Source organism: Sciurus carolinensis, chromosome 10 (genome assembly GCF_902686445.1).
Source record: "Sciurus carolinensis chromosome 10, mSciCar1.2, whole genome shotgun sequence".
NCBI lineage: Eukaryota > Metazoa > Chordata > Mammalia > Rodentia > Sciuridae > Sciurus > Sciurus carolinensis.
Genome location: NC_062222.1, coordinates 56455881 through 56467468, shown reverse-complemented (window position 1 = coordinate 56467468; position 11588 = coordinate 56455881). Strand labels below are relative to the sequence as shown.

General features: G+C 38.0%; 1 long non-coding RNA gene across 2 annotated transcripts in view; it reads left to right on the top strand.

Annotated features, from left to right (window-relative positions):
* LOC124995093 (uncharacterized) overlaps nt 1-11588 on the top strand; it is a 29668-nt gene that overhangs the window by 2876 nt on the left and 15204 nt on the right. The window contains exon 4 of one of the 2 annotated variants that reach the window (XR_007110610.1): nt 1405-1481. This is a non-coding gene — a long non-coding RNA (uncharacterized LOC124995093). Of the gene's footprint in view, nt 1-301; nt 527-1404; nt 1482-11588 lie in introns of those variants that run through there. The other variant, XR_007110611.1, reaches the window with a different exon arrangement.

The following is an 11588-nucleotide window of genomic DNA, read 5'->3' as shown; positions in this document are numbered from 1 at the left end:
CTCCCTCTGCCCATACCACTGCCATTAAAATCACCACCTAAGGAAAGACTGGAAATGTCAGGAATAATATTATGGACATAAAGTCAGAACTCTAGGTGAAGACAGAAGAAAAGAAAAGGAAAAAGAAATGACACAATGATCTGTTTCTTAATGATAGCATAATAATTACAACTAAGACTTACATAGTGCTTACTATGCCAGGAACTACTTAAAGCACCTTTTAAATGTGTATATTAGTTAAATAATAAGCATCTCATAAGAACCTGATGAGTTAGATAAAATTGTTGTCTTGATTTTATAGATGGAAAAGCTGAGGCACAGAATTGTTAAGAAATTATGAAGCAGATTTCAGATCCAGGCAATCTGACTCCAGAGCTTGGATCTTAACCATTAAGCTACATGGTCTTACTGATTTCTACATTCACATACTCTACAGGACACCCAGATAAATCAATTAGAAGAAGTAACTTACCCAATTGGTAATTTCATCTACATGACCATAAATAAACCATGTAACAGTTTGAATTTTTTTCATATAACCAACTTGTGTACATATTAAGTACTTGGGGATTAAGTAACATGATCCTATAAATAAATTGAAATAAAATATTGTTGGCTTCTTCAGGCAAGCAGAGTGTTTTCTTTTGCTCTGAGGTTGATCGTGCCTTGGCGGATAGACCCTGAAGTATAGCCTCAAACACTATGAAGCATACATACCCCATAGTTGAATGGAAGGCACAGTTTCTGCCCATCAAAACAATTATAGTCTAGGAAGGAATTTTTCCAGGACTTTCCATATGGCCTTGTCTGTCATGACAACACAACAGATTTCAGCAGAATTTCTCCCAGCAGTTGGCAAACTACAAAATTGCAAGGTCAGATTCTTGGGTGCAGGTTAAATCATAACTTTAATGCCCCAAGTTCTGAAAAATCTCCCTCCAGAGTCTTGTTCCCTCAGAGAGCACAGTCCTAGCCAAAGCTCCCCAAGAGGCAAACACAGGGCCATTTTAAAATAGGTACTTACCTCCAAGATATCTGCGTAGCTCTCTGCTTTTTATCTAAATGAATGGCAGTACAGGAAAAAATTTAGGGAAAACTTTTTCAAATAAAGTCAATTTCCAAAAAAATCAGCCTTACTTCAAACCACAATTTCTCTGAAAACTGGGAGTAGGACAGAGTCTACCTATTTAAAAAAATACATAAATGGGAAAACAATGACCAAATTTAGGGTAAAATAATTAAGAACTTGAAACTGTTTGCCTCCTGGCATTTTCAGAGTTCTGGGTCAGTTTATATTACCATGAAAATGGATACTCTCAGTTCTGTTGAAATAACTTGCTGTCCATTGGTAGCCATAGAGCCTTTTATTCCTTAATATGACTAGAGTCACTTTTTTTTTTACAGATGAACTCAGTGATTGCCTACCTGATCTCAATTCTTGAGCAATTAACAGTGACTAATGCTACCAGCATTAACCCAGGGTAAGTGGGCCCACTTGCTAGGCCAGGCAAGGTATACTTGGTTGATAACTTTATATGGGAATTCAAAGAGCAACAAAGGAAGTGACTCAGCATCATTATTTTTATCTCTGTAGAGAAAGTTACTCAGTACTCCCTGAAAGTCTAGTGAAATGTATCATAGTATATAAAACTTTAACATGATTGAAGAAATGAAGAATGAAAACCAGATCATCTACCAGTTGGTAAAAGGATATGGTTATATTTAGGGTCTCTGACAGTGGCATAATATGATATATAAATATGGCATTGGAAAGAAAGAAGTTTATCAAAGGTAGACCACTAGACTGGAAATGAAGAGATAGATTCAATGTGAACCAGGAGGGAGACAAAGGACTTTCCAAACACAGACATTCTCAGATTCTCGGGGCTCTTAAGTTGTGAAAGATTTTCCATAAGCACTTGCATAGCTATTCATGCAAATTGATGTGAAAGAGGTTTTTCTTTCCTTTTTCTTCTTCTTCTTCTTCTTTTTTTTTTTTTTTTTTTTTGTTTGTTGTTGTTGTTGAGACAGGGTTTCACTTACCTTGTCCTAACTGGCCTTGAACTCCCAATCCCCTGCCTCAGCCTCCAGAGTTGCTGGTATTACAGGCGTGTACCACCACCCCAGGAGGAAGAAGGCTTTTCTTTTGGCCCCTGCTTAATGCCCTGTGGACAGCTGTGTCTCTCTAGACCAGGTTGGAATTACATTTGAAGGAAAGGCACCATGTTACCTTTTGTTGCTGAGTGTGACAAAGAGTATTATTTGTTTTCTGAGGTACATGCTTTCTGTGTTCTGCTTAAAGGTCCTCTCAATCATACCATGAAAATGCACATTTTCCCATTTAGTGGATAAAGTACTCAAGGATGATCGAAGACGTGTCCTATATAACTTTTACAATTAATGGTAAGTGTTGGAGCCCTGGTTGGAACCCAGCTCTGAGCAACTCAAGCTCATGCTCAGTTGGTGATTGAGCATTCAATCTATGAGGTGGAGGTCACAGGGCCATGCCCACTGCTGGCCACTGCCTCAACCAGCTGCCTGCACACAGCACCAGCTGGTCTCCATGGAGTCCAAAGAAACGGAGTGGTAGGATTAGTATAAGACTATCCCTGTGAATAGAAAAACAGCATGTACCATGAGGATAAATAAGTAGCACCATCTTCTCGTGCAAAGAAAAAAGCACGTTATTGTAGAATCATGCCATGCACACTGTAGTTGCAACCCCTTAGCTATGCCCTTAAAACTTGGAAGGACAGGAAGGAATAGTTCACCACCAGAAATAAAACCTTACTAACACTTAAGCCTGCATACACAGGATGGAGGTGGCTCAAATAGGTTTTGATGTTTCCCCTTGAGCCAGGATGCTCGGTTTTCTCTGTTCTTCTTCCTTCTCCTTCTGCTTTTTGAGTGGTCTTTTTGGCATTTTGTCCTCTCTTTCCTTACCCCTACTTTTCCTCTCTTCCCTTCTGGCCCTGACTTGTTATCTCAGGCAATAGTTTCCATCTGGTTTCTCCTAAGGGAGCTGTGGGAGTTTCAATGTTTCAGATCTTACTGGATGAAGGAAAATGGTCCCTTCCAGACCAGCCTTGAGGTGAAACATCAATAAGCAAACAAATCTTTCTCTACACCATACTTAAAATAATCTAACTCTTTTGGTTCATCTTTCCCATGACCTCTATCTTTTATCCTGACCTGCATGATATAGGGATGAGAGGGGATTTTCCAAAGGTTCCTCCCCAGTTTGGGAAAGTAGCAAAGAGAAGATGCCTTATTAGGCTTTAGCAAATTACTGTCAATTTTTCTAAGATGGCATTGAAACAGAATTTAATTAACCAGCCAACTCAGCCAGCTCAGCTGCCTGACCACAGAATCACATGGATGACTTATTGCCATGATTCTTAACAAGGATTCTTTTTCCCTTTTATCTTGATATTACAACTTGGGACTTAAATCTTGTTTCTGTTTTCATTCACTTTGAAAAATGTTTCTTTTCCCCAAATTTCTGATTTCAAACATCAGCAATTTCAAACATAGGCCTCCAAAAATTCAATATTCTATTTCCTTTGAATATTTGCAGTAATCATAAATTATTTAACATCTCATTTCTTCCCTTGCTTCAAATCATACCTTCAAATCTGCTCCCAACTCAAGACCTAAGATGCAAATTAGAGCAACTTTTGAGAAAACAATCTGACCTTTTCTATCATACAGAATAAGAACATGAAAATAATTTTTTTCTATCCTAAGAGAAAAACATATTTGCTGAACAATTCAAATGACTCTGAGCTATTGAACGAGAATTTAAGAGTATAACCATCCCTTTGTTCAACCTTATCTTCCCACATATACAAATTTGGTGTTGAGGGTTCCATAACATTTTCTGTGCTATTATAACTTTATGTTAATTAAATATCCAGTTCTTTATCCTTCATGTTTTAATCATCACTTCGTCTTGGGATCTTCCCTTTCTACCGTATCCAAGTGGGACTCAGAATGACCTTGTCACATGCCATCACCATATGCATTACACTGCCCACCAATTTTCTTATAAAAACTCAGGTCCTGGTTTATTGCTCATCTTTCACATCAGAACTTAAACTCCATGCAAGCCAGGATAATATCTGACTTATAAATTGTTTTCATTCCAATATCTAGGACTATATAAGCTTTACACAGGCAGAGGTTTTTTGTTTTTTTTTCCTTACTTTTATTTTTTGCCTCATTTGTTTACTGGTTCACAGTAGGCATACTATACATCTTTGTTACCTCTCAAATGACTGGACAGTAGGAACTCAGAAAATACTCTTTTGCCTCCATTATTGAATCAATAATTAAATAGCTTAATTGTTACTTTTGGATAACTAGAGAAAAGCTAGCAAAATTATTTAGGAAGAGTCCTTAACCAAATAACTAAGAATGATTTATAAAATAATGCATCAAAGTGTTATGATCTACAAGTGTTATTAAGACATTGTTTGTAGTCACATTTGAAGTCTTTAGCTGCATGTCCTTAGCTGCTAGGGAAGCCAACTCAGAAGTTAGCAAAAAGTACCTCATTATCTTGTTTAACTTCTAAATTCGCTTAGCAAAATGCTGTTTAAAATAAAGCAAATGCTAAATACATCATTATCAAATAGTGCAAATTCAGAATTAATACATCCCAAATAATGACTTTTTTAAAAATAATTCAACTTAGCAGTTAAAGAGTCAGAATGGGCCTCTTCAGAGTACGCTATTTTCCTTCATTAAACCAGTCACTGCCTCCAACAAAATTCTTCACTGTCTGTAGATCAGGGCATATAGCAGGTACAAGGCTCCCAGCACCTGCTTTACTAAAAGAACCTTTTAGTCTTTAAAAGGTTAGGGGTTGTTAATCAAGAAAGATGGTTTACTTTGAGCTGAGAACTCTGACCTTATCCTGCCAGCAGCCCTGGGTGACCAAGGATGCAAGGAGATCTGACTATTGCTGCTGAGCATTGAGACTTAGTGGGATTATAAAGGAAGGAGAAATCAGCCAGATACATTTCAGACCAGCAGACCCTTCTTATATTTATGACAACATGTTTTCCTAGTAACAGTTTATTTTGCTGAAAACATTTAAATAAAAACCTCCAGAGACTCTTTTGAGAAGGTGCTTTTGCATTCCCCAGTTAAACACCTGCCTGATTTTAATGTGCTACTATTTTAGTCCCTGCAAGCATATGCTCCCTTCCATAAGACACGAGTTGGTCTCTGTATATTTATCATCCACACAGGCTCTAAAAATAGAAATAGGTGCAGAGGATTGTCCTGGCTATCTCTGTATGTCTGTAGCAGTTAGGGAAATAAACTCATGGATGAGAAAACCATTTTTCTCCATGCTAACTCAACACAACACACTTTGATATGACAGCTCATAACTCTTTGGAATATATTTCCGTAGTTGAAAGGTCTTCTCACTTGTTTGTCTCCCTGTTGCCTTAGTGTGACTAAAGCAACCTCAGTACAACACATATAAGGCCCAACAGACCAATCCAAACACCCCTGAACTGCTCTCTCTTCTCTTCTTTCTCTATTCCTAGTGAATATCAGGATCAGACAGGGAGAGAGCCCAGTTTAATAACAATCACATTTGTATTAGTATTGGGACCTGGAGACATACCTCCATTGGGCCTTCTTGCTCTCCAGAGGGTCATTTTAATTCATGGTGGGGTCACAGGCTGCTCACTGGTTGGACTTCTGAGACACAACTTAAAATAAAAAGATAGAAAGGCCAAAATTGCTTTTGGAAACCCCTCAAATTTCCTAAAGGTCTGATTTCAGGCTTTTGAGTATACAATCCTGTGTAATATGTGACTGCACAAAATTATATGTAATATATAATACGTAAGTGCACATTTATTCAGTAAAGAACACTTTGCAAAATAACAATTTACAAAGTTGTGTTTCCCCTTTCGCCTTTTGCCCTAGTGGTTGAATTTACATAAATCAAATACACTTGAACTCAAGATGACTCAGCTTCAGGGGTTAGATAAATCTTTTGGCCTCTAACTTTTCTTGTGTGGCCTCACTTCCTGTTCTATGTTGGAAATAAGTCCAGTTGGAATTAGTCATGCACCTTAGACATTGTTTCTGTGGAAACTCTTTAATAAATACCAATGACATCAATTCAACTAATCAATCACAAGAAACCTGTATCTGGGCACCACCATCTTATTATCTGCAAACCCAGACAGTTTTTTATTTCCTAGTCAAAGCCCTGATCTTCCCAAATTCCTGTTTGTTATTTGCTGCTTTGCCTCTATAAAATGATTTGTTTACCTAGTTGACTTTGGTATGGTAATCAAGTGTTTTAATCAATTAAATGTATTTTCCATCCCTTATTTTGTGGTATGCAATCTAATTTAATTTATGTAAAATGGCTGAAGTGAACTCCTGTTTCTGTGCATATCGTTATGTGTAGAGGAAGTGAAGGGCAGGAAAGTACTGGGTTTCCCAGCTCCTGAGCAAAGGGTTTATACCTCTTGTATACACACATGACCTTTTGCTGTGAATGGATATGTCTTCTCAGTTAGTAGAGTCGTGCTTTTTTCAGTCCCCACTGCAACTGGCATGATGAAGACCATGCTGATTACTTGGTTGCTCAGGCAATGGCACTGCGGAGAGATTAAGCATGATCTCCCCTGCATCCGGTGTGGACAGTGTAGAACCTTCTTCATGAGACATGAAGTAACCCTGTAAAACGGGGAAATGATAGCTACTGGGGTCTGGTGAGGATTAAAGGAGGTAATAATGTGATTGGCTTAAAACAGTGCCCAGCACTCAGTGAACTTGCTGCTGTTGTTAGCTGTTACAGCTTCTAATGCTGGTCTTGTGACAGTGGGCATCCTGGGAATGAGTTCAGGTCCTTTTGGAACCTTCTAGTAACATTTTCATAACAGTCACTCAAAGATACTCCAAAGAGATATAAGAAACCCGGTAGAGTTTACTTCTAATTCCAGGTATTTATTTAGAAACAAAGACTATTCAGCCAAAACTTTTATCTTTTGTAGACTGTGGGGAAAAGAAATGGGGTTGTGGTTTTCCTGCTGGAGAATGAGTTGAAATCCATAAGAAAAAAAATGCTTCTATAGGACATTTAGTTCAATCCACTCACTTTAAAGATGGTAAAATTGAGAACAAGAGAGGGACGAGGTCACAAATATTTGACATTATCGGTGATAAGGGTGTCTTCTTTCCTCATTTGTCAAATTCCTTGGAGAACAGAAAAATCAAAATCATGTTTAACTATGAGATTAAAACATAGTCTGGTCATTTGTAAAGAAAATGAACTCTATGTTGCTTTTGAAATTAATTCTTGTATGAAGATTTAACTAATCTCATAAGGTTTTTAGATACTTGGCCAAAGATATTGGAACATTTCGGTAAAGAGTTGAATAGTTGATAATTTTCATTCTTTCTTTAATATCTGGCTACTTGTCCACAAAAAGAGTAATCAGTAGGAACATGAATAACCAAACTTAAATTGCTGAAATTGTTCCTCAATTGACTCAACAGTATATATTTCTATGATAGAAATTCCTTCAGCATATCTGCTTTTCTTATGGGCTATAGAAAATGACAATAAAGCTAGAAAATGTCATTGTTGCAAAACTTAAGTGATTGTTATCGATGTAATTATGCATATGCAAGAAGAAAGTACAAGGCACTAAACTGAGACCACCATGATTCATAAATGCAAAGTATCCCCTGAAGGTCCATGTGGTAACAGCTTGGTCTCTGGCCTGGCACTAGTGGGAGGTAGTGGAAACTTTAAGAGGTAGAGCCTAATAGGAGTTCTTTGAGTCATTGAGGTTGGACCCTTGAAGGGCATTATGAGACCCAGTTCCTTTCCTTTCTTTGTCTTTTTCACTTCCAGCCATGAGATGAGTAGTTTTGCTCTACCGTGCAACCCCACCATGATGTGTTAACTATAAAACCAAAGCATCAGAACCAACCAATCATGAACTGAAACCTCAAACTGTGAATTGAAATAATTCTTTTCTCTTTATAGGTAGATTACCTCAGGCATTTTGTTATACTGATAGGAAGTTAAATAAAACTACAAGGATATTTTTTACCTTCTCTATGGTCATTCTAAGGTACTATTGTGTTATTTTCTAGAAGCCTTCATAAACTATTTGTACTAAAGAATTTATACAAAGAGAAATTAGTTTAAGTTTTTTTTCCTGGATAATATCCTTTAGCAATCATTATTCACCAACTTTCTTATTTCTATGATTCCCTTATTTTTCAAGGATAATTGGATTCTAGGATCTACCAACATCATGCTGTCAATACAGATAACTCCATCTTTGTATTGAAAGGAGCCATAACAAACATAAGGGCCAGCATACTCTCCTGAGAAAAACTGTGTATTATGTTTGTATGACAAACATTTCTTGGACCCTCCTGACCTTCTATCATCCATGTGTTCCTAGCTTTAATATAATCTGGCATATAGTGATGCAAATTAAATTAAGATTAAGATTAGAGTTGTTCTTGGTAACAATATCTTAATGGAAGTTTTTGTATGAAATGATTTTTTTATTTTTGAAATAGACAGGGGTGTATAGTTTCAAAGGAATTCAGAGGAAGATAGACTACTAGGGCGATAGAGCTCTTCATGGAAGCCATATGACCGCTAAGAGAATCCTGGTGCTGTGGCCAGCTCAATACAGAAAAGGTATCAGTCTCTTGGGAGGGTAGATCCCATTGTTACCACCAGGTTGGTAAATATGCCTCAGGGAAAATTAAACAGTCCAGGCTGAAGGGAAGAAAGAAACTTGGTAGGGTCTGTGTTCCGGGTAAGTTGTGCAAACAGTCTGATCTATGGTAAGTTCTTTGACACCTGTGTCTGGTCCGCTCTAAAGCCAGGATAAACCCAGTAGAAACAAACCATGAAGATACAGATAGGATTAGAGAAAATTGACAGAACTTTGTGTGTGAGGGATTTGAAGTTCATGTTGACCCAAAGTGTCATTATTTAAAGGAATCAGAGTTATAATCATAGAGATGGTCCCAAGCATCAAGTCCCAACCTGATATGAAGAGAGAAATGAAAACACAGCAAGATAGTAACCAGGAGGACCAAATGAGGGGCAGATAGAGACTAGGTGGGGAACGTGGCTGTGCAGCAGGGACTGTGAGTGATTTACCCCTACCAAGCTTTACCCTCATCTCTCCACCTGTGTTATCAGTGCTCCTGTGAGAGTTATCAATGAGCCCTTGGATTTAACAATAAAGGGCACATTGTTAAACACAAAGGTCAGTTCTCTGCTCTTTTCAGTAGGATTCCACAGGGCTAACCATTCTCTCATCTTTGGTTATAGCTGTCTTCATTTGGCTTCCAGGAAACTATAGTGGGTGCTCTTCCTGCCTCATTAATTGTTCCTTCTCAGCCTCTTGAATGTGTTCATTTCTCCTCAGACTATGGTCTATTTTTCATCTCCACTTACACATACTCACATTGTGATTTCACATCATCTCATGACTCTCAGTATAATATTTATATATCCATGATTTCAGATGAATATCTCCATTCTAACCTCTCTCATAAACTCAGATTCTTGACTCTACTGAGGTGTCTCAATTTGAACTCTTTATCTCATCCCCAAACATGTTTCAACTTATCCTTCCAGACTCGCAGGTCTAAAACCTTTGTATAAAGGTTGACCTCTCTCGTTCTTACTTCATTGCCAATCCATCAGCAAATCCAGTTGGTCTGTCATAGGCCCACTCAGTCCTAGTCGGAATTGCAAATTTTATTGACTAGTTCTCTTTAAAGCCCAGCTTAGATGTTAATATCCATGTGAAGCCTTAACCAACTTCTGCCCCACCCTAGGCCAAATTGGTTGCTACTTCTTATTTTCACAACATCTTGCCAGTACCTTTTATAATACTCACTGCACTGTGTGAAAATTAGGATGTACATCATTATATAGTCATAAATTTGTGTTTCCCCTGCTATATTGTGAGGACCCAGAATCCATTGAATATGTGTTATTGATATTTATCCTCATAACTAAACAGATTAATGTGAGCCCATGGTAAACAATTAGCAAGTAAATAACAATGACTTCAGATCAAGTTCAGTTTATTTTATTTCAAAGAGGGATATCTTTGTGGCATGAATATTTTAATCCTACAGCAACAACAGATGTGAGAGAATTCTTTCTTAGAGAAAGTTGTGTGCTTTTGCAATTTTTAAAATGTTTTCTAAATAAAGGTAAAGGACCACCATTTCTGCAATTTAAAAAAATTTTAAATGCAGAAGAACTCAAGTATAATAGCTTTGGGGAATTTTTTGTTGTTTGTTTGTTTGTTGTTTTGTTTGGTTTACCAGAAAACGTTTCAGAATTTCAAACTATCACATAAATCCTGAGTTTCTGGCCTTGAACCTTTAGTGTGTCTTCAGGTTTAAAGAAGCAGATTAATCCAGTTGTGCCATCAGCCTGAAGCCTCTGGAAGCTGGCCAGGGCGGCCTTAGAATTTTCCTCTTCTTTCTCTTCCTATCTGCCAGGCTAGTTCGGTGAGTCCATTTGCAGAATCAAATGAAAATCAATCCCTTTTATGCAAACCTTCCTGAAGTGGCAAGGCTATGTTTGGTCACAGGAGTGGAGGTTCGTGCAGTGGAAGCCCTGGTGGTGATTTCTCCCTGTGGAGGGCTCGCCAGAGTCCTCTCCACCACATAGTGATGAAAGGGAGGATCAAACGGCTCTCAAAGCCAAGCTCCATTAGACTTGACTTTTCTAAATATAGCGTCCTTCAGTAAACACCATTGTGAATTTGCAGTTTGCTTGTTGGAAAGTACATTGCCACCTTCACCAAAATTTCATGCATGCATGTACATATTTACATCTTATTGGATCTTGTTTTAAAAACTAGGATGATCAGAAAACTCAATTTTCATTTTAAAATTTGATAGTCAGTTCCTGCTCAGTATTTTAGGTGCATTAACTACAAGAAAAAGACCTCTGACTCTGGGCAGATTGAATGAATGAAATTTAGCCAAAGATAAGGCTGAGGTCTCTGCAATTCTTGGAAAATGACACCTGAGGCCAGGATGCTGAGATTCGCTGCCCTGCATCCACCAAGGGACACTTTCACCAACTAAAGACCCGGTCGATCAGATTAAGATAGTGCATTGCTTTATACAATTTCTCCTGAGCAGTGTCTGCTGGTACAATTAGAACGATGTGTTCTGTTTGATTTTCTGAAAGGACCCTGGTGGTAAAGGAACTATTCTTACTTTTGATTTATGCTTATCTTTGATTCTGATGGAAACAAAATCTCTTTTCTGTAGCCAGCACCTGATCCTTGAGCTTCTGTTCTCTCTCCTAAAAAAAGATCAGGAGAGAAAGCACATCAGGTGTGCAAAGCTCAGCAATGATTTAGGACGGGAACCAAGGAACATGATCTCCAGTGGAAACTGTGGGGATCACCATGGGAGGATGCGATGATTTGAGTTGACTTTAGCCCAAGAGGTCCTCGTGCAGGTGGGAGAGACATGGCCAGCCAAGCAACTGTAGATGGGCAGAGTTGACATTTTGGTATGTGGTCTGAAACCAG